Consider the following 24,966-nt stretch of genomic DNA (forward strand, 5'->3'; position numbering starts at 1 on the left):
TGCTTCGATTAGTACTGGAATGGCACAATCGAAGGGCGGTAACCTTGCGGAGTACCGCCGGAGATTCTCGTTTACCTAGGTTTCAACGTTATTAATAACGTCTTCTTCAGAAACTGCAACAAGTTAGTATTATAATGTGCTAGTAAATTATATTAGATATGGTCATCCTACAGGATGCAACGTATAGTACTTACATAAATTATTATATAAATGTTTGCCTAAAACAGGCCATGTCCTAAGTCAACTTCATAAAACTTCATGCATAACCATAAGGTTTTGTCACTTCTATTAAACCAACTGTAGAAATTCACTTTAAGCCCATTGAACGGGCCTCGTCGTGTCACTGCGGACCGTGAGGGTTTCGAGGTCTGCCCCACAGAGGACGGCACGCATGCGTGAGACGTATAGAGTGAAACTGTTATTACGCACGCGTCAGATAACCTTTTTGCTATGAATTAACAGCTGTAGCTGTTCATCTGTCCGTCCTTCTGCCTGCTCGCTGTCCATCGCCGTCGCTGTAACCGCTGCTGCTGCCTGCTTTCCGTCCGTCTGTTGGTCGCCGACCATCGTCGCTGCCGCCGACGCCGACGCCCCCACCTGCTGCACGTCCGTTTGTCCATCGCTGTTCGTATGTAATGAGTACTCCCACCACTACTGTATCTACACCTCCCGCTCTTCCACAGTCACTTCCTGGAGTGCCACTCCTGGCCTCCCTCCTTTCACATCCCCTCCCCTTCCCTCCACTTACCCATCCCCCTATCTCCTCCCCTGCTGTATGCCCACACCTCTACACCCTTCCTCCAGCCTCCACACCCTCAACAGCTCCCACTACTACCCCCGTCCTCATGTACTCCTCTGTTGCCGCCTCTGCTGCCGCTCCTCTCTCACCCACCCCGTCGCTTTGTCATCTGCATCTCCTGCACGCATCATCTCGCGCCGAGCCACCATCGCCACCACTGAACCGGCTGCTTCTCCCGGCGCCTCCACTACGCCACAGGGATCTTCCACCTGCCACCTCCCTCTCCTCCCCATCCCTCTCTCCTCCTCCCAGCCTCCGGTCTCCAGAAAACCCCAAAAGCGCGTCATTACTGACTCTGCTCCCGCCACTTCCCACAACATGTCAACACAACCTCCCCCACCCTCTGTCGCCTCCATGGACACCATCCCTCCTTCTGCCACCCATACGTCGGTCCCCACCCTCCACACCTTTGTCCTGTCAACTCCCGATCCTAAGTTCCTTGACACTCGTACCCTCACCGTGGAGATACGAAAGTACTTACCTGGTGCTCCCATCTCCCAACTCATTCCCCACAGGGACTCAGTCCTTATCGAGTCACTTCATACAGACCTCCTGCAAAATCTCCCACGAGTTTTGTTTGGCCCCCACGCCTCTGACACCCTTCCTTTCCGCTTCCAGTCCTCATCAGCCCCAGCCTCCCAGTCGCCCCCCACCCCCCCCCACCTACACTGCTGTGATCACTGAGCTCAGCCCAGTAATCACAGAGGATGAAGTGTTGGCAGAACTGAACTCTCATCCAGACTTGGAAATCCACTCTGCCCGCTGTATCCACAATGCCTCTGGTCCCACCTACCTCATGTGGAGATTCTCTGAGTCCGCCCCATCCATTGACCATCTCCTCACCCAGGGTGCCCAACTGCAAAAACTCCCCACCTGTCACCATTGCAAAGCCTCCCACTTTCTTAAGAACTGCTTCAACCTCACTGTTCCTCCTTCCTGTAATACCTGCAATGGCCCCCATCCCACCAACTCCCACAAGTGTAAAGCTAAACCCCCTCCAGCCACCCCTGAGCTTATAGTCCCAGTTCGTCCTGTCAATCCCCCTGTCCATCCCAACAATTCCCTCCATCCACCCCCCACGTCTGAGGACATCATCTGGTTCCTTACCGTTGTACTCCAAAACATTCGCCCTTTTCAGCGCCCCCACACCTTCCAACAAATCTCCCTTGCCACTCGCTCTGTTTTCCACCTGAACACCTTCGCCACTTACTCCCACAACCGAGCCCACCCACCTCGACACAGTAGTTTAAGTCTCTTCTCTTCCCTCTCTTCCCCCCCTCCTTCCCGCCATGGCGCGGCACGAGTATCGCATCCTCTTCCAGGACATTCGATCCTTCCGCTCGAACCTTTCTCCAGCCCCACCATTCTATCTGCTCCTCTCCCTATATCCTTCACCGTACTGACGCTCTTGGTCCTCGTGCACGGGGTGGAGTCGCGATTGGCCACCTTAAGCATATCCCCGACCAGCCACAACCTCTCCTCAATGACCCCACTGAACACCTTATCCTTAGCGTCTTCTTCCCCTCCCTCACCGTTACCTGTGCCACCATCTATGTCAGTTCCACTGCTCCTCTTCCTTATGACTTCATCTCACACATTGACCCCACCTTCTCCACCTATGTGATCGCCGCTGACCTCAACATCCATAGCCACACTCCTGCTGCCCTTCGGCAGTGGCATCAGTTCCTCTCCACAATCCAAGGTGACCTTGTTCCCCTTCCCCAACACACCTGACCCGAAAGTGACACCACCCCTGATGTTGTCATTGCCTCCGCCAACCTCCTTGGGCGTATTGCTGTCGCCGTTCTTTACCCCACAGGTAGCAATCACCTCCCTGTCCTTCTCACCATAACGTCTGCTCACTGCCACACTCCGGCTCTGCACCCTGCACCCAAGCCTCGTCCTTCCTTCAGAAGGCAATTACTGACGCTGTGGAGACCCATGTTCCTACTAAAACCATCCAACCACACCGTCCCACTCTCCCTCCGCGTGCTGTCCTCCACCTCCGTGAATCCCGCCGCCTCTATCGCTCCTTCCTGCGCACTTGTGACGTGGATACACTCCAACGCCACCGACAAATACAGCGAAACGTACGGAACCTTATTACAGCAACGAAACGCTAAGACTGGCGCCAAACCTGCACATTACTCAACGCCACCCTCCCTATCAACTCCTCCAAGTACTGGACCGCCTTCCATTGCCTTACTGGTTCCCTTTCCGCTCCCCACTACCCCCTTCTCCATAATGATCGCACCCTTCCTGACAACCTCAGTGAGGCCAACCACTTCACTTCCCACCTTTCCGAGGTCTTCTCCATCCCCGATGATCCCCACTTTGATTATTTTCTTTTCCCCACCGTCATGGAACGTGCCGATACCTCCCTCGCTCCACTTCCTCCTAGTCTGCAGTACTTGGGGCAGTTGCCCCCCTCCGACATAAACACTCCCATCAAAGCACAAGACATTAAACTTATCCTCCAGTCTAAATGTAACACGGCCCCTGGTCACGACTGTGTCACCTTCGAGAAAGCCCCTATTCCTTTCTGACTGTCCACACCCATCTCTATAATGTCATCCTCTCTACTGGCTTCTACCTTGACTTGTGGAAGACCTCCCGCGTCCTCTTGCTCCTCAAACCTAACACACCCCATCATGTCGCCTCTTCCTATTGTCCCATCTGCCTCACCTCCATCTTCAGGAAGGTCTTTGAATCCATCCTCTCCCACCGTATCGATCAGCACCTTGCTCAACACCATCTCCCCCCCTTACACAGTGTGGCTTCCGACCCTCCTTCTCTGCTGAAGACCAACTCCTCAACCTTGTTCACCTTCTGTCCCTCCAGTTCAACTCCCATCCTCCGCCATTTTTGTTTCCATTGACCTCCAAAATGCCTATGACCGTGTATGGCATCCCAGTCTCCTCTTTAAACTCCAAACCTACACCCTGCCTATCAATTTTGTCTGTCTGGTCGCTTCCTTCCTCTCGCACCGTCCTTCCTATGTCACCCTCCACAACACCAACTCCCTTATCTTTTATCCCACGGCTGGCATCCCCCAGGGTTCTGTCCTGTCCCCTCTCCTTTATTTCTTGTATACAGCTCATATGCCCAAGACACTCCCACCAGTCAACCTTCTCCACTATGCTGATGACACCGCCTTCCTGGCTCTCTATCCTACCCTTCAATGGTCTCAACGTACCCTTCAAACTCACCTTAACCAGTTCACCACTTGGTGTAACCAGTGGTTCCTCTGTCGCAACCCCTCCAAAACCCAGGCAATCATCATAGGCCGCACCACTCGCTCCTTTAGCCTCCATGATTTTTCCTCACCCTTTATGGACGACCCATCCAGCTCACCCCCATCCTGAAGTACCTTGGCCTCACCCTCGACCGACACCTCACGTGGACCCCTAATCTCCAGACCGTCCAGCAGAATGCCCATTCCCACCTCCACCTTCTGAAACTCCTGTCTGGCCGGACATGGGGATTGCATCCTTCTACCATCCTCCACACCTACAAATCTCTCATCCATCCTATCCTCTGTTATGCCAGCGCTGCCTGGATCTCCGCCTCTACCCGCTTTTACAAGGCCCTCCAAATCCTTGAACGCCATACACTCTGCCTTGTCTTCCATATCCGCCTTCCTTCCCCCACACGTCTCCTGTATGAACAGAGCCCCTTCCCCCACCTCCTTCTGTTCCTCCGACATCTCCACATCTTTTACATTGTCCGCAGGCTTGATCCTCCCCACCCTCTGGTTTCCTCCTCCCTCTCCACCCCTCGCCCGTTGCTGCGCCTCTATCGCTGTTTCCCTCCCTCTCTTCACCTCCACACTCTCCATCTCCTTTATCAGGGCAATTTCCAACGCCTCCCCCTCCCGGATGACGAACTTCGCCGTGACATCTACCCTTCGTTCCAACTATAACCTGGCCTTGTTCCTCCCCCTCCCCAGGGCCCCCCTTTTTCCTCTTCCCTCCTTCTCCCAGAGCGGATTTTCCTTCATCCCCCCCCCTCCCATGAGACCCTGCACCCCATACTTGCCTCTTTCCTTCCCACATCCCTCCCTACCTTGCCCTCTTCAGCGCGCCCCCCGCTCATCTCCCCCATCTCTTCCCCTCCCTCCCTTCTTCCGGTCTCACTCATCTCCTTGCGTGTAGCAGATCCTCTGTTTTGATCATCATCAGTGTGCCACATCAGTGTTGTGTTTAGTGCTGTTTCTCCTGTGTGTCAAGAGGTGTGATTTTAATTGTGCAGTGCCTTGAGGTTCGCCGTCAGTGTTTGTTATGTGCTACGCCATCCGTCGCTACCTTTCATGCTCCAGTCATACTGTGTCTTGTGTTATTTTAATTGTCGCAGTGTGTGGCTTTTTGTGCGTGCTACTTTTCAACAGTTTTTAATCTCCATTTTAGAGTCACCCCGTTTTAGGTCTAGCGCATATTCTGCTGCCATCCCGTCCCGATGGGGAATTGAAATACAATAAAGAAAAAAAAAAGTCACATGCATATTCGAGGGTTGGATTCCTCCACTTCCTCATCGAGGACTCGCACTGCCTGGGCTACTGTCAGGGTGTATCTTCGTTGTGGAAGAGCCCAAGACGTGCCTATCGTGTTGTTGGCTGTCTGCACGCCGTCACTGCTGCCCGCCGCCGCAGCCGCCGCCGTCTCTCGGTGTTCGCTGCTGCCTGCAGTCATGGACGCCCCAACTACCACCATCATCTACACCTCCCCTTCACCTGCCCCCACTGTAACGCCATGGAGTGCTTCCTCTGGGATTATTCCTGTCTCATCCACCTCTCCTACTCACAGTCTCTTCCCCATCTCTCCCCTCTCCAGCACTGTATCTCCCACCTGTATGTCACTCCTGCTCCTTCCTCTGCTACTGCACCTGCTGCTGCTCCAGCCCCTTCCCCTGCTCCCACCCCCCCTCCCGCTCCTGTCGCCCATCGAGACGATTTTTTCCCTCTCCCCTCTGCAACTACCGCTGCTTCCCCTGCCCGAGTCACCGCCCGCCGCGCCACAGTTGCCGCCACAGAGCGCCGTACCCTTTCATCCGGTGCCACTGCCTCACAGGAGGACCCTGCCTCCCATCACCTCCCCATCCACCCAGTCCCACATCCCTCCTCCCAGTCAACACCCGCCAAAAAATCTTCCAAATTGCCCAGTGGCGACCTCTCCTCTACTCCCTCATCCAAAAAGCCGCTGCCCGCCCCACCTCCCACTGACCCCATTATGGATACCACACCACCTCCCTCCTCTCCAGCCCCCTCCCTGTATACCTTTGTCGTAGCCAACCCTGATCTGAAATTCCTGGATGTCCACACCCTCACCCTTGAAATCTGGAAGTACATCCCCAGTGCACCCATCACCCAACTTATCCCTCGAGACTCTGTTCTCATCAAGTCTCCCTCTCCATCCTTCCATACTGATCTCCTCCGGCGCCTTCCCCACACCACCTTTGGGCCCCACGCATCCCTCGCCCCATTCCTTACATCCTCCTCTCCTCGTCAACCCTGACTGCCTCGTCGTCCGCCGACCCTCACCACCGTCATCACGAAACTCAGCCCTGTGGTCACGGAGGCTGATGTGTTGGTGGAACTGAATGCCCACCCTGCCCTGGAAGTACGCTCTGCCCGCCGTATTTACACCTCCTCTGGCCCTACTTTCCTCATGCATGTGTTTATAGAGCCCGCCTCCTCCATCGACCACCTCCTCACGCAGGGAGCCCTGATTTTCAAACGCCACCATCCTGTTGACCCATCCCGTTCCCCTCCTCAGTCCTACCGCTGCCAGCTCTGTCTTCTGTACAACTACCACCTCACCCAAAACTTCAAGATCCCCCTACCTGCCTCCATTGTAAAGCCTTCCACTTCCTTAAACAGTGTCCCAACCTCTCCCCCCCCCCCCCCCGTCCTGCAACTCCTGTAATGAACCTCACCCCACCTATTCCTCCAAATGCAAAGCCAAGCCCCTCCAACCAACCCTGAACTCACTCTACCCATTCGCCACAGTGACCCACCCATCCACCCTAACAATTCCCTCTGCCCTCCCCCTACAGCAGAAGACATCATCTGGTTCCTCACCATCATCCTGCAGAACATCCACCCCTTCAGGCGCCCCCACACACTCCAGCAGATTTCCCTTGCTGCTCACTCTGTTTTCCACTTAAACACATACGCCACATACTCCCACAACCAAGCCCACTTTACATTTACCAACATGTACACCCTTGGTTAAGCCCTTCTCTCCCCTTCCCGCACCCTTCCCATCCCCAACCTCATGGCGCGTCAACAGTATCGTCTCCTCTACCTCAACATTCGCTCCCTCCATGCAAACAAATACCTCTTAATGCATACCTTCTCCCAGGACCAGGTTGACTCCTTCATCCTTAATGAAACCTTCCTCCAACCCCACCATGTTGTCCACACCTCCCCTTATCTCCTTCACCACACTGACAGTTCCCTTCCCCTAGCCTGAGGCGATGTCGCTATGGCCACCTCAGGCATTTCACTGTCCGGCCACAACCCCTCCTCAATGACCCGACTGAACACCTTCTCCTCAGCCTATTTTTTCCCTCCCTCACAGTCACCTGTGCCACTATCTATATCCGCCCCACAGCTCCTCTCCCCTTTGACTTCATTTCGCATGTTGACCGTACCTTCTCCACCTATGTGATCGCCGCTGACATCAACATCCACAGCCGTGACCCTGCCACCCTTCGGCGGTGGCATCAGTTCCTTGCCACCCTCCGTTGTGACCTTGTTCCTCTCCCACAGCACACCTGTCCTGAAAGTAACTCCACCCCTGATGTTATCCTCGCCCCCCTACCTCCTTGGTCACATCGCTGTTGATATCCTCGATCCCCTCGGTAGTGACCATCTCAGTATGCTTCTCACCATCTCCTCTGTCTGTCCTGCCACTGCAGCCACACGCCCAGCTGCCCCTCCAAAGTCTGTCCATGATTATCACTGTGCCAATTGGGATGCCTACTGGGAATCCATTGACTTACAGGTCATAAGCCACCCCCTCATCTTTCACCACCCTGTTGACATCACCCATACCTCTTCCTTCCTTCAGAAGACTATCATTGACGCTGTGGAGGCTCATGCCCCCACCAAACTCATCCACCCTCACCGCCCTACACTTCCTCCACAGGCTGTCCTTCTGCGTGAATCCCGCAGGCTCTACCGCTCCTTCCTCTGCACTTGTGACTGGGATACTCTCACCCACCACTATTAATTACAGTGACATACCCGGAACCTCCTTACAGCAAAGAACCGCTGGGACTGGTGCCAGACATGCACACACCTCAACTCCACCCTCCCTGTCAACTCCTACAAGTACTGGTCAACCTTCCACCACATTACTGGTAGCCATCCCACCCCGCATTACCCCATCCTCCATGACGATCGACACTTTCCTGACAACATCAGTAAGGCTAACCATTTTGCTTCCCACCTATCTCAGGTCTTCTCCATTCCTGACGATCCCCATTTTGATTACTCCCTCTTCCCTACCATACTTGACCACACTGACATCTCTGTCCCCCCTCTCACCCCTACCTTCCAGTACTTGGATCGGTTACCCCCCTCAGACATCAACACTCCCATCACCACGCAAGACATCACACTCGTCCTCCACTCCAAACGCAACACCGCCCCTGGTCATGATGGCGTCTGCTACTGTCACCTCAAGGAATCCCCTCCATCCTTCCTGTGTGTCCTTGCTACCCTGTACAATGTCCACATCTCCACTGAATTTTTCCCTGACCTGTGGAAGACTTCCCGTGTCCTACTGTTCCCTAAACCTAACCCATAAACCCCCTCTGATACCTCTTCCTATCATCCAATCTGTCTCACCTCCATGTTCAGTAAGGTCTTCGAGGCCATCCTCTCTCGCCGTATTCACCGCCACCTTAATGGTCACTGCCTCCTTCGTCTTACCCAATGTGGCTTCCGGCCTTCCTTGTGCCAACGACCAGCTCTTTAACCTTACCAATTTTCATACCCTCCAACTTAACTCCCGTCGCTCCGCTATATTTGTTTCCCTTGACCTCCAGAACGCCTATGACCGTGTCTGGCATCCCGGGCTCCTCTTCAAACTCCAGACCTATGCTCTCCCCATCAACTTCATCTGTCTCGTTGCTTCCGTCCTCTCCCATCGTCCCTCCTATGTGACTATCCACAATTCCAACTCCCATACTTTCTACCCCTCTGCCGGCATGCCCCAAGGTTCTGTCCTTTCCCCTCTCCTCTATCTTCTGTACAGTGCTGATATGCCCAAACCTCCCCCTACTGTTCATCTTCTCCAGTTCGCTGATGACACTGCCTTCCTAGCCCTCTATCCTACCCTTCAACGGTTCCAACGTACCCTCCAAACCCACCTTAACCAATTCACCACTTGGTTCAACCAGTGGTTCCTCCGTGTTTATCCCTCCAAGACCCAGGCGATCGTCATAGGCCACAACACCCACTCCTTCCAACTCCATGATTTCTACCTCACCATTTATGGCCGTCCTATCCACCTCACTCCTACCCTCAAATACCTTGGCCTCTCACTCGACCGCCACCTCACCTGGACTCCCCATCTCCTTACCATGCAAAACAAAGCTCACAACCGCCTCTGCCTCCTGAAACTCCTGTCCGGCCAGACATGGCATCTGCATCCTTCCACCACCTTCACACCTAGAAATCCATGATCCGCCCCATCCACTGTTATGCCAGCATCGCTTGGATTTCCGCCCCTCCCCAGTTCTATAAAGCCCTCCAAATCCTTGAACGCTATGCTCTCCTCCTCACCTTCTGCATCTGCCTTCCATCCCCCACGCGCATCCTCTATGACCTCATCCCCTTCCCCTGCCTTCTCCTTTTTCTTGAACACATCTGAACACTATATATTGTCCGCCACCTTGATCCCCCTTACCCCCTGGTGTCTCCCTTTCTCTCCACCCCCAACCAGTTGCCGCGCATTTACCGTTGTGTCCCTCCCTCTCTCCATCTCCACACCCTCCATCTCCTTTCCCAACACAACTTCCACCGTTTACCCCTCCCGGATGATGAGCTTCGTCCTGACATCTACCCTTCCTACCAACTCTAACCCCATCTTCCTCCCTCCTCCTCAGGGCTCCCTTTCCTCCCCCTCCCTCCTCTTGATCGTCTTCCCCCTCCTACTTCCCCTCCATCTCTTGTGCCTCCTTTCAGTGTCTCTGCGCTCCCTCCTGCCCTGTCCTCCCTTTTCCTCTCCCGCCCCACGTGTCTCCTGCCTCTTCGTGAACCCACGGTTGCCCCTCCTCTCTTCATCCCGCCGCTTCCCCAGCTGCCCCATGCTCTCCCCTCCTTTTCCATCCTCTCTGACATATCCCTCGGCAGGTCCCACCTGGTAGTTTTATTCTTCTTCGTGTGTGCTCCAAGTGAGTTTTAAGTGTGTTGCTTCGGAGTGTTTTTAATGCTGTAGCCAACTTTTAACATGTGCATGCGCATTCACTGTCTTCTCTGTGTTTTAAGAATCGCCAACTGTGTTTTTTAACTTTCTGGTGCCTTTTTTAACTGTCCCCCATGAACGTCTCCATGTTAGTGTATTTTTACCTCCATTTCTCCCCTTACTCTGTTTTATGTTCCCCTTTTTTTTTTCGCCTTGTGATGTACCCAATGGGACTCAGGGCAAGTAAGGCTAGCAACCTGCTTCCCTGGTACTTTAAATATGATGATGGCAACAATCAGAGCAAAATGAATCGGACCTTTGGAGGTGACGGAGTCCCACCTCTAACTGACAAACCAGGGACTCCCAAGATACGACTTGGCAAACAAATGGTAATGAGATGGGGAGCCATTAATATCAATGGGGGCTACTCTGGGAAGAAGGTAGAGCTGGCAGAGGCTGCAAATAAGATGGGGCTGGACGTTTTAGCTGTTAGTGACATTCGGGTAAGGGGTGAGAAAGAAGAGGAAGTGAGAGAATACAAAGTCTATCTGTCAGGAGTCAAAACAGGAATAGCACAATGGGGTGTAGGGCTTTACATCAGGAAAGAAATGGAACCCAGCGTAGTTGCAATAAGGTATGTAAACGAACGACTGATGTGGATAGATTTGACAGTGTCTAGCAAGAAAATTAGGATTGTGTCAGTATATTCGCATTGGGAAGGGACAGATCAAGATAACATGGATCGTTTTATGGGGCACTTAGTGATGTAGTTGTTAGAGTAAAGGACAAGGATAGTGTTCTGCTCATGGGTGATTTTAACGCCAGCATTGGAGATCGAACAGAAGGGTATGGAAAAGTTATGGGTAAATTTGAAGAGGATATGGAGGCCAACAGGAACGGGAATCAACTCTTGGATTTCTGTGTCAGTATGGGCTTAGTAATCACAAACACCTTTTTTAAACATAAGAACATTCACCGGTATACTTGGGAAGGCAAGGGAAACAGATCTGTCATTGACTGTATAATAACAGATAAGGAATTCAGGAAGGCTGTGAGGGACACACGTGTATTCAGGGGATTCTTTGATAGCACTGATCATTATTTAATCTGCAGGGAATTGGGATTGTGAGGCCGAAAGAGTAGGTGGTCAGATCCATATGTAGGAGGATAAGAGTGGAGAAACTTCAGGATAAGGAAATCAGGCACAAGTACATATCAGCGATCTCAGAAAGGTACCAGTTAGTTGAATGTAGTCAATTACAGTCATTGGAGAAGGAATGGACAAGGTACAGGGACACAATACTAGAAGAGTCTAAAGAATGTCTTGGAACAGTAGTGTCTAATAGTAGGAAGAAGCAAACAGCTTGGTGGAATGACACAGTCAAGGCAGCCTGTAAAAGGAAAAAGAAGGCGTATCAAAAATGGCTACATACTAGACCTCAGGTAGACAGAGAAAGTTATGTTGAAGAAAGAAACAAAGCCAAACAGATAATTGCAGCATCCAAGTAGAAATCTTGGGAAGACTTTGGAAAGAGGTTGGAGGCTATGGGTCAAGCTGCTGGAAAATCATTCTGGACTGCAATTAGCAGTCTTAGAAAGGGAGGTAAGAAGGAAATGACATGTATTTTGGACAGGTCAGGAAAACTGCTGGTGAATCCTGTGGATGCCTTGGGCAGATGGAGGAAATATTTTGAAGGGTTGCTCAATGTAGGTGAAAATACGATCAGTAATGTTTCAGATTTCGAGGTAGAATGGGATAGGAATGATGATTGAAATAGGATAACATTTGAGGAAGTGGAGAAAAAGGTCAATAGATTCCAGTGCAAGAAAGCAGCTGGGGTGGGTGAAATTAAGTCGGAACTCATGAAATACAGTGGAATGTCAGGTCTTAAATGGCTATACAGGATAATTGAAATGGCCTGCAAGTCGGGACAGGTTCTATCAGACAGGACAAAAGCAGTAATCACACCAATCCTTAAACATGGAAACAGGAAAGATTGCAACAATTACAGAGGTATCTCTTTAATCAGCGTTGTGGGTAAAATCTTCTCAGGTATTGTTGAAAGAAAAGTGCGAGTATTAGTTGAGGACCAATTGGATGAAAATCAGTGTGGGTTTAGGCCTGTTAGAGGTTGTCAGGACCAGATCTTTAGCTTACGGCAAATCATGGAGAAGTGTTACGAGTGGAACAGGGAATTGTATCTACGCTTTATAGATCTAGAACAGGCATATGACCGGGTTCCTAGGAGGAAGTTATTGTCTGTTCTACGAGATTATGGAATAGGAGGCAAACTTTTGCAAGCAACTAAAGGTCTTTACATGGATAGTCAGGCAGCAGTTAGAGTTGACGGTAAATTGAGTTCATGGTTCAGAGTAGTTTCAGGGGTAAGACAAGGCTGCAACCTGTCGCCACTGTTGTTCATATTATTTATGGATCATATGTCTAAAACAATAGACTGGCTGGGTGAGATTAAGATATGTGAAGACAAAATAAGCAGTCTTGCATATGCGGATGACTTAGTTGTGATGGCAGATTCGATTGAAAGTTTGCAGAGTAATATTTCAGAGCTAGATCAGAAATGTAAGGACTATGGTATGAAGATTAGCATCTCCAAAACGAAAGTAATGTCAGTGGGAAAGAAATATAAACGGATTGAGTGCCAAATAGGAGAAAAAAAGTTAGAACAGGTGGACGGTTTCAAGTACTTATGATGCATATTCTCACAGGATGGCAATATAGTGAAAGAACTGGAAGCGAGGTGTAGCAAAGCTAATGCAGTGAGCGCTCAGCTACGATCTACTCTCTTCTGCAAGAAGGAAGTCAGTACCAAGACTAAGTTATCTGTACACCGTTCAATCTTTCGATCAACTTTGTTGTATGGGAGCGAAAGCTGGGTGGATTCATGTTACCTTATCAACAAGGTTGAGGTTACGGATATGAAAGTAGCTAGGATGATTGCAGGTACTAGTAGATGGGAACAATGGCAGGAGGGTGTCCACAATGAGGAAATCAAAGAAAAACTGGGAATGATCTCTATAGATGTAGCAGTCAGGGCGAACAGGCTTAGATGGTGGGGTCATGTTACACGCATGGGAGAAGCAAGGTTACCCAAGAGATTCATGGGTTCAGCAGTAGAGGATAGGAGGAGTCGGGGTAGACCAAGGAGAAGGTACCTGGATTCGGTTAAGAATGATTTTGAAGTAATAGGTTTAACATCAGAAAAGGCACCAATGTTAGCACTGAATAAGGGATCGTGGAGGAATTATATAAGGGGGCTATGGTCCAGGCTGAACGCTGAAAGCTATAATCAGTCTTAAATGATGATGATGATGATGATGATGATGTAACATTTTATTCTTAATTTAATTCTCATGTCACTCGGCTGAAGAGCGGCGGATTGTGCCAGTGACAGCCCTCCCATGCCCATATGGGACAGGGGAATGAAATCACAATGAAGAAAAAAAAGTCACATGCATTATGAATTATTGTAAACCTAGTATATGTTGGAAGCCTTCGAAGTATGCCCTATTTTTTAGATACAGTTGATCGTTCAGTAAATTGCCTCTATCTGTAATTAGGTGTGCAAAATTTGTAGTTCCTCAAGCTTGTCGAGTCTATATCCCTTAACTAAAAGATGTAGTAGCTCTATGTCACGTAAAGGTTTAGGTGTCTGAGCCATTTGCACCATGTTCCGCAAAGGATGACCCCCGTGTTCCTACGTCCTTTATTAGAAGATGTTCTTTAAACCTTACTGCTACAGCTCTGCCTGTTTGACCTATGTCATAACATGGGCAATCATCACACATAATCTTATATACGCCTGATTTCGCTGACTTGTCACCGTCTTTCTTAAGGGAATGAACCAATTTTGCTTTAAACTATTACTCGTCGAGTAGGAAATTTTTTCCCAGAAATATAGGTAGTAAACAACTTGACTTACACATGCAGTTATGGATGCATCAGCAAACATTCATGCTCTTGACTCACTCCACGCTATCTAAATGATAATAAAATGCAGACACAGTATGTGCACTAAACAATAACTAAACCTGTTATCCACAATCTTCCTCAAGAGGCTACTGATACACTGGATAGGTAATGTTGTTAAAATATATTAGTACTGATAAATTAAAAAATAGGTAGCACTTGTATAATGTAAGTAATACCAAAACCCGCAGTAATTTAACGGTATATATTGTACACTGTCAGCATTAATGTAATATTGTAGCTATCATATTATACAGACCTCAGATGATTGGGTGAATTAACGTTTTGATTAAATGAACCTATTAAATGAACCTCCTCCTTCCATGATCATGGCCAAATGGTGATTTTTATCACCTGTATACAAAGTCACTGTAACCGAGATACCGTACTGATTCGGAGTTCGATGCAAAATGATGTATCGAGATATTATGGTTCTGCTAGATCTTATTTTTTCGTTGAGTATACCAACTGTGCTGATCTCACCTTGACAATCGTTTAAAATTAGAGTGAAGTTGCCTGCGTACGCCTAACCTGCCCTCTTCACCAGTAAGAATGTCAGGGGTTTTAAGGGTCCTGTGTGCGCACGATTCCTTCCTCTGAAGACGGTAGGTAGAGACTCCGACTGTGGCAGGGGGAGGACATGCCCCTGCCTAAGCCGTGTCTATTTCTGTCATTTTATAATGTCTCAGTGCTCCTGTTTCAAGCAAGTAATTTACCAGCCATGAAAACTGAAACAACCAGTGAGACTACAGTATTAAACTTGCCTTTGAAACGAAACTGCCAATCGCTCTCCTTGTTCTCTGTACTTGCTAATAGCCAACAGTTCTCCAAATTAAGTATTATCTTACCTAAATGGAAGGTATTTTTTAATAGACTGTGTTAAGATGTTGATAACATTGATGTACCTTACAATACTTCAGTGTCTAAAATATATTTATTATCTATCGAAATTCACATTTGACTATAGGCGATTAAATAGCAAAATTGGTTATTGCACACATCTCCTAATTGTCTGTGGTAATTAACAGATTACGAACGGACATTGGCATTCCTATTATAGATCTACCTGAGGCAATGAAATCTCTTTACAAAGATCGATTGTTCATCTCCTGACATTGTTAAGCACTTTTATAGAGGGGGAGGGGATGGAAGTTTTACGTTTAAATGTAATCGATGTAACTGAGCGCTAATGTTGTTTGTATTACTTTATAACTTTAGCATACATGGGGTAACGGGTTTAACCATCAATGTTATATTCATATGGTACTTAAGTACACACAATACAACAGGAATGATACTTTGTAACGAGATATCTACTGCCTTGTATCACTTGCACTACATATTATCGTAATACAGAAAGGAAGTTTTATCATGTTCCCAATACAATACGCAAACACCCAACATGTCCGAAGGATAACATCATATAACTCCCACCTGAGGCCTAAAACCCAAAACGCGTTTCCTCAAATTGACTGAAACAGTAATAATACAACTACATCTATAACTGTGATATAACACGTGATGTACTAAAATAACCAGCTAAGCTCGCAGCTCACAGCTTTTGTTAGCTATACAAGAGACTGTGGGCAAAAATCAAGCTGATCAAGCATCATTTTAGGGAAGAAGATTGCCGTCTCATGACAAGACGTTAATGCACTGTATCGCTAAAACTACGTATTTACGTAGTTCCAAAGTGTAACTTTGCACTGCACCCTTGTGACGTGTAAAGAAACGAAATTATGAAAGAAAATGGTGATGTACGTTACGGATAAATAAGAATTTTAACGTGAGAATTTTGATCACTGAAGCACGTGTATTTGTCTGTATTATTCTTCACAGTACCTTTGGCTGATATGTTGGCATCAGTGATAGATATAACATTCATGTTTATCAACGATTTCGTGCCGACTTTTGTACCACAGATCAAAGAAAGCAAGAGTTATATATATTATTTATCAAAATACGTAGAACTATTTCCTAGAAGAATACAAAGCACACATGGCACATGATATGACTCAGAGCTTAAAGTGCACTAGTCAGTGGGAATATGTTGATGTTTCTATGCAAGTAAACATTTTATTCGCACAGCTAAATCGTGTGCATTAGTTGCCAAAACGTATCAACTGAAACCAATATCAAAGTCAAATAAATGTGTTAGTAAGCCCCAAACAAAGGAATCAACTTTACTCCCAATGGACAATTCTAACAAATTGCCTCATGTATTACTACGCGTCAGCAAATTTGTTATAGATTACCTCATGTTACAGCAAAACCGTAAGAAATTGCCCCTTACATCGCCTTATTTACAGCAAAGTTGTTACAATTTTGCTGTAACGACATAATTTTTGGAGCACTTTGTAAGATGTTACCACAAAATCCGCTCTGCCACAGAAAAATTGTAAGAAAATTATGCTCTGTTACAACAAAGTTGTAACAAATTGCCCAATATACAGGGTGTTACAAAAAAGTACGGCCAAACTTTGAGGAAACATTCCTCACACAGAAATAAAGAAAAGATGTTATGTGGACATATGTCCGGAAACGCTTAATTTTAGTTTCGTCCACCTACGCTCAATGGAGCACGTTATCATGATTTCATATGGGATACTCTACCTATGCTGCTAGAACATGTGCCTTTACAAGTACGACACAACATGTGGTTCATGCACTATGGAGCTCCTGCACATTTCAGTCGAAATGTCCGTACGCTCCTCAACAACAGATTCGGTGACCGATGGATTGGTAGAGGCGGACCAATTCCATGGCCTCCACGCTCTCCTGACCTCAACCCTCTTGACTTTAATTTATGGGGGCATTTGAAAGCTCTTGTCTACGCAACCCCAGTACCAAATGTAGAGACTCTTCGTGCTCGTATTGTGGACGGCTGTGATACAATACGCCATTCTCCAGGGCTGCATCAGCGCATCAGGAATTCCATGTGACGAAGGGTGGATGCATGTATCCTCGCTAACGGAGGACATTTTGAACATTTCCTGTAACAAAGTGTTTGAAGTCACGCTGGTACGTTCTGTTGCTGTGTGTTTCCATTCCATGATTAATGTGATTCGAAGAGAAGTAATAAAATGAGCTCTAACATGGAAAGTAAGCGTTTCCGGACACATGTCCACATAACATATTTTCTTTCTTTGTGTGCGAGGAATGTTTCCTGAAGGTTTGGCCGTACCTTTTTGTAACACCCTGTATAATAAAATACGTGTTATAGCAAATCGTAAGAAGTTACGCCAAATTGTAACTAACTGCTGTCCAAATACACATGCTCCACCTAAATTGCAGCAACTTATGGCACACTTCAATGTGATACTCGAAAACTATCGTAAAATACCCTGCACACCCCCTTGTTACATTAAATTGTCAGAAGCTTCTACTATTTATTGTACCATGAAGTCAACACCATTTAAGATAGGTTTCTGTAAAATAACGAAGTGTGGTGTGAGACATGTTTTGTAGTCTCCACTGTGCGAAGACATGTCAGCATTATGAGCAGAGGATGGCAAATGTTTTGTACTGCAACATAATGTTGACTCCTCATCTTGGGAGTCACTATAACGTTTGGATGACCTTCATATTGAGATGAGACAAAGACCAGTTTTGACAGATAAAGAGTTTTGAAGTGGGAATAACGTTGTTTAGTTTAGTGTAAAAATCAAAAACGTCTTGTGGACTAGTGCACTCTAACAGTTACTTAGATCAGTAGTTGTGTCATGTGGGTTTATGACGTTATAGAACAATTTTCTACATACTTCGACAAATAATACAAACACTCCTTGACATCTCCAGTACACGGTACAGAGATCGACCTAGGACCATTCGTTAACATGTAATTTATATTAGCAGTGCATGCAAGTCATGTGTATGCCACAGCTGCCAGAAGCTAGCCGACTTGGTTGCCCCCTTCTCAGTACGGCTTCAGACACTGCTGTCCCACCTACATAAACGTGCAGTACCCTACCAGTCCAGTCAGCAGGTTTACTCCTGGGGACTGTGACGGAGAAGTGCTGTGGTTACTCGCGAGGCCATCCTGTCGAATCTGCTGCGCTGCATTCTGCCTCTGTCTTTGTATCGTGCACTTGTTCACGTTTATTATTTCCAAGAGCTGTGAAGTGGCAGATTCAATGGTTTCAATCACATCTGAAACTATACCATTTATGAAAGCTCCAATATGATTAGTGATGACTAAAGCTTTGGAGTTCGTTTTTCAGTGGAGGGCCGGGCGGAGTGGCTGACCGGTTCTAGGCGCTACAGTCTGGAGCCGCGCGACCACTACTGTCGGAGGTTCGAATCCTGCCTCGAGCATGGATGTGTGTTATGTCCTTAGGTTAAAGTAGTTCTAAGTTCTAGCGGACTGATGACCTCAGAAGTTAAGTACCATAGTGCTCAGAGCCATTTTTTTCGCGGTGGAGGGAGGAGTCAAACAGGGAAACTGCATCGGTCTAATGCCTAGGTACTTAATTGATGTGACTCTGTCAAGCGCCACTCTACAACTGCTGTACTCGAATTTAACGACTGTTTTTTCTACTCGGTATTAACTTGTATTTTTCTACGTTTACAGCAAGATATCATCCATCAAAAAGTTAGAAGTATTGTCAACGTCGCCTTGTATCCTCCTAAAGTCACTCTCCTTTGACAACCTCCTGTATACCACAGCATCATCAGAAAACAGCCATACACAGCTTCTATACAAGACTGCCAGACCATTTATAAGCAAATGTATAGAGGATATGGCCGTTTCTATCACACTTGACTGGAGCATTAGTGACGATAGCCTTGTCGCTGATGAACACTGGCCGTTGTCGAGAACGTGCTGGGTTCTTTACATCGAGCCACTATTGCCCATGCTCATACCTTCATCAACAGTCTTCAGTTGACACCATTTCAAACATATTCCGAAATACTCTGAATATGGAAACCGTATGTTGCCCTTTACCCACAGAAGGCAGGACTTCATGCGAGAAAAGGCCAGGTTTCGCATTAGCGACGCTTCCGAAATGTGCTTATTTGTGGACAGAAGCTTTTCTGTGCCCAAGTAAATTTACATTCCAATTCAGAATTTGTTCAAGAATTCTGCATAAAACTTTTTAGAGATGCTGGTGTGTAATTTTGTGGGTGGGTCCTTCTAGCCCTCTTGCATACAGGAGTCACCTGTCTTTTCTTGTAGGCGTTCAGGGGCCCTGCACTGGTCGAGCGATTTGCTATAAAAGAGAGCAAAGTAAGAGGCTAATACCACAGAGTACTGCCCGTAAAACTAAATTGGACTTATGTCTGGAACTGCAGGCTTACTTTTTTGTTTAATTTTCTTTGTTCAGTACGCCAAGGATGCCTGTTTCTTCCAGAGGGAAGTTAGTATCACGGTTGAACCACAGTATGTTTGTACGATTCTCATTGCTCAATCATTTCTTAAATGCCTATTTGATTTACTATTTAAAAGTTCCTAAGAAGAGCGTCGTCGATAGCTAGTAGTGTAAATGTAGATGCATGGGACTGTCGTTGTAGCGGAGGTGGAAGGGAAATTGTAAGAAGAAGAAGAATAAGAGTGGAAAACATAAATGAACACGCTGTTTAATGAACCAAATTTGATTCCCGGAATAAACGGCAGAAGAATTTAATGGCTGGAACATGAATCAAAGAAAAGAAAAAAAATCGTGAAGGAAGAGTAAGAAGTGAACTTTGGAAGTAGACCAAAACTGAGGTGGGTAGATGATCAAAGATAACCTGGAGACCATGGCAGCCTAGATCTACAGTCGTGCTTAAAGCTATCCGACGACCTGAACTGCATTTCTCCTGATTCGCATGCAACCCGTATAACGCAGCTATCTAGCAGGTCCTCTAATCGCTCCTCGGTATAGTCGTTGGACTATTGAAAATCGTTCCAATAAGTCACCACTAGAATACACGGTTCTGTATATAAGTCAAGATGTAAAGTAATACCATGATACTACAAATATCAGGGAATACCTTATCACAGATATAACCGTCCTTAAGGCTTGTAAGCTCACATTTAGTGCAATAAATGATATACCTGAAATGTTACCTGTGGTTCTAGGCGCTTCAGTCTGGAACCGCGCAACCGCTTCGGTCGCAGGCTCAAATCCTGCCTCGGGCATGGATGTGTGTGATGTCCTTAGGTTAGTTAGGTTTAAGTAGTTCTAAATACTAGGGGACTGATGACATCAGAAGTTAAGTCCCATAGTGCTCAGAGCCATTTGAACCATTTGCACGTAATGCACGTAGTAAGTTCGTCGTATTCATGATTTCCTCTTCAAAGTAACATGCCGTACTTATTATTTAACACAAAAGACATTAAAAATTTAAGTTATGTATTCACGAGCAGCTAATTGAGAATATGTATGAAATTCAAATGACACGACGAACCCTCTATTTCTGCATATGGATTCAAACCCAGGTCATGCAGACTAAGCAAAGATTTCGTGACTGACGGAAACTATCAGTCATTCCTGACTGGGCACACAGAGAGTGATATACCTCGAATTTAGATAGTATCAGGTAGCAAATATCAACAAAACGTAAACATTTTTAACGTACGCGAATTCCACCCAGCAACTGTTGTCTCTGTTAACGAATTACGAGAGATGTTAAATATTTCTTCTTCACTAGCGACTTACTTGAAATGCCGTGAGGTAAAGCTTTGTGTTGGACAGGGATTCAAACCCAGAACCTATTCGGATTGTTATCGCAGCACATTCAACTGTGGCATATCAGATTTTCTTGACAGTAGCTAGAGGTTTCAATTGAAATGACGAGATCAGAAATTAATCATTTCGTTCCTAGGACTCCAGCCCGGCACCTATCGCTGTTATATTCTAGAGAAAACAAACGTTAAATATGGGTTTGTTACACCAGCAGTGACATGTGAGCATTTTTGAACTAGAAATAACATGACAAAGAGATCAGTGCTGACTGGTAATCGAACCCCACACATATCGTTGTTCACTACACACAAAGAGACGTCAGCTACCGAAGTTTTCTCCACCAGCAGCTCAGAATAACATCCTTGAACTTACTGCGATCTCGCAAATAGTTCTGTGTCTCACTGGGAGTCAAAAACGTCAGATACCATTAGTGTTGATAACGAATGAAAATACATTAAAAATCAAAATTATTATCCATCAGCAGATACGTGTTCTCATTTTAGAGCTTGGTAATACATAATGACAACTTTAGTGCCGGGCCAGGATTCTCACCCATTCACGCTCAATATGTGGAGATGCTGAAGAATCTGCAGTTTTGAACAAAAAACAAATTGTAGACGAGCTGTATTGTCACGAAGAGGTCAAATTCCGCGTTATGGGCTGTCTGAGTTGCATTCCCAGTTGAGAAACTATTTTATCGACGTACAGAAGTTCATCTAAAAGATGGAATAAGTGTCCTGTGATCCTACATAGCGTTTGTATCGTCACTAGAAAATGGTTCAAATGACTCTGAGCACTATGGGACTTAACTGCTGAGGTCATCAGTCCCCTAGAACTTAGAACTACTTAAACCTAACTAACCTAAGAACATCACACAACACCCAGTCATCACGAGACAGAGAAAATCTCTGACCCGCCGGGAGTCGAACCCGGGAACCCGGGCGCGGGAAGCGAGAACGCTACCGCACGACCACGAGCTGCGGACTCGTCAGCAGAAATAAATAATTAGTATAGGAAAGGTGAATAGCGTCTAAGCTTTTCATGTTTTAATTCAAGGAGATAATTGCTTTTAAAATCAGTCTTTAGTTTATTGCAATATATGAAGTGTGATGGAGGTGAATTATTGTGTCATGAAGCATCGGTAAAGGGCTATAATTCTCCTCTTTGCAAAGTTGGTACACTTTGTGCATGAAAGGAATTCTTCTGATGCGTTCCTAGCTGGGAAGTCCGGCGACCAGGTGGACACAGGTAGTGCCTAACAGCGAGCGGCGTTCGTGCGCCTATGTCGGCACGCTTCACAGAGGGCAGGCCATCAGAGCATTAGCGACAGGCGAAGACGCTGCATACATCAACACGCTGCCAAGGGAAGCCGTGGATATTCGCACGTGTGTCAGAGGCAGCGGAGACTATAAACTTAGAGCGAAAAACAGCTTTGTCACGATTCTAGGTAAAGCGGACAGAGCGGTGACTTGAATAGCAAAAGCACGACTTGGGTGTCCAAGAATCTCAAGTGGCCCGGGGAATTTTGTCCGTTCCCCGCGATCAGGACACCTGGGAACGTAGCAATACTGAAAGGGAGAAGTCTTGGTTTATTTGTATACTCTGTCTCACACAGAATATCGCTCTCTTTTCCTCGCGGAATGCGACGATAAGGAGGAAGGAAATTTTGAAAGGGACTTCTTCATTGGCAAGAATCTAACGTTCGCTTTGAAAAATAGTACGAGCTCCGTAATTTGCGGAAGGGTGGAGACAAGACGCTGGAGGGGAACGGCTTTCTCTCTCTCTCTCCAGGTGCGAGGAGCGCACTAGTACTGTGTATTCCGAATTTTGCTTCTGGGGAGGCAGGAGTTCACTCTTGACTGCGTTGCGTCTGTGTTTGTTCGTTCCACCAGACCATTGTTGCCACATTTCCCAGCTCCAGGAATGTGCTGTAACAGCATCCTAAGGAAATGCAATCCGAAAACAAAGGAAGTAGGTTACAGTACGCTTGGTCGACCACTGCTTGAATACTGCTCAGCAGTGTGGGATACGTACCAGATAGGGTTGATAGAAGAGATAGAGAGGATCCGACGGAGAGCAGCGCGCTTCGTTACAGGATCATTTAGTAATCGCGAAAGCGTTACGGATATGATAGATAAACTCCAGTGGAAGACTTTGCAGGACAGACGCTCAGTAGCTCGGTACGGGCTTTTGGTGAAGTTTCGAGAACATACCTTCACCGAGGAGCCAAGCAGTATGTTGCTCCCTCCTTCGTATATCTCGCGAAGAGACTGTGAGGATAAGATCAGTGAGATTAGAGCGCACACAGAGGCATACCGACAATCCTTCTTTCCACGAACAATACGAGACTGGAATAGAAGGGAGAAACGATAGAAGTACTCAAGGTACCATCCACCACACACCATCGGGCGGCTTGCGGAGTATGGATGTAGATGTAGATTCTCTTATCTGTTGTCATGAGATAATGCACTTTGCATTCGTCGCAAACAGCGTAGAGAGCAAAGTTTGTTAGATCCAAGTAGGCGAGCTTCACTCACTGTGTGCGTTATCAAGAGCTTAACTCAGGATCATTTTGATTTACTACATGTCAGATGACGGTAGTACTGTTAGAAGAGTTTTGAGCTTTGTTTAATGCAGTTTCACGTAGGTTTGCACTTGCAGATGGACACATACCGCCGTCCAGTAATGATAACTTCCAGTAGCAGGTTTCGGTCACTATTTTCAGCGTAGGGCGTGTTAGACGCTATCAACTACGACGCCGGCAGAGTCTTGATGCAGCCGCACGGAATCAGCGAACTCCACCGCCACGCCGTGAACATAGTAATACAGAAAATTCCCGCTTTCTTTAATTTCCTTGCAATGTGTTAGATTTTCATAAAGACGCAAGGCACAGTATTCAGCGTTTGCCCGATAAGAGAGTCATATGTTCAGTTGTTTTTTTTATTCCTTCCTCATTTATTACATTAGGTCAACCTGTCTCTTGTAATTTATTTCTATGTTAAATTAGAATGTCATACAACGCTCACGTTAAAAGGCAAATACCAGGGCAGGCACCTTATATAATTCACTTGTTTTGAGCTGTTGGTGTCAATTCAATTTTATTTGTCTTTTTTTTGCACTTCCTAGAGTATATGGCGACCCAACTTTTTTTATTTTTGTTTATCATTATTTGAATAATCTGTGAGTGAATGTTTAGTAAATTTGATAAAATTTTAATAATTATTGCATATACAGTTTAATGCAGTTTCACTGAGTAAACCACTTATATGTTGAATAACGCTCCATGCATTTCATTTATAGAACCTAAATAAAATTCTCACCTCTTTCTCCTTCCCACATGAGGTATCATGCACACAAATGGCGACCCTGCCAGGATACGAAATTATGTTTTTCCCTTGTGAAGTAGTCGGATTGCTGTTATCCACAAATTGTTTGTTTTTGATGCGTTCTCATTCATGATAAAGAAATTAATTCAGCAACAATGGTAAATTACTCCCACTCTGTTGATCTTGTATTTTCTCTTCAGCTAGTGCAGTGTACTAACTATAAAATCTTCTCTTTCAGTTTGGACTGTTGTAGGATCTGTCCTACAACAGGTTGCTTTCCAGTGTTGAGGCTATAAGTTGTTTCACTGTGTGCAAATCAGGAAACTTCTGTATATTCGAGAAAGGAATTTTGTTGTCTTTTGGGGATAAATTCCAGAGGAAAGTAGTCAATGTTCACTAGAAGCAAGGCTAAACTTCTGGCTAATTAAGTAACAACTTCTCCTTTCGAGATGACAGAAACGGACGACGTAAATGAAATCATATTAATACGTCAGGAGCCGCTAACGACGGCTGAGCTCGAACAAATGAAAAATCAAAACGTACAAAACACGGATGTCGACATCTCGGGCCCGATAGGCACTGCGCAACTTCAGAATCAAGACGTTGGAACGGAGGTCACACAACACGTTGAGGCTGTCGTTAATTTTGTAAATTACGGGGAAGACGACAGCGAGGACAAAAGCGATAGGGCAGTGTCGTCGCAACAGCACCATATACGTGTCCAATTAGACAATCGTGGTGCAGCACCAGAAAAAAACAGAAGCAGATAAAT

The sequence above is a fragment of the Schistocerca gregaria genome, chromosome 6 (assembly GCF_023897955.1).
Source record: "Schistocerca gregaria isolate iqSchGreg1 chromosome 6, iqSchGreg1.2, whole genome shotgun sequence".
Taxonomy (NCBI): Eukaryota; Metazoa; Arthropoda; class Insecta; order Orthoptera; family Acrididae; genus Schistocerca; species Schistocerca gregaria.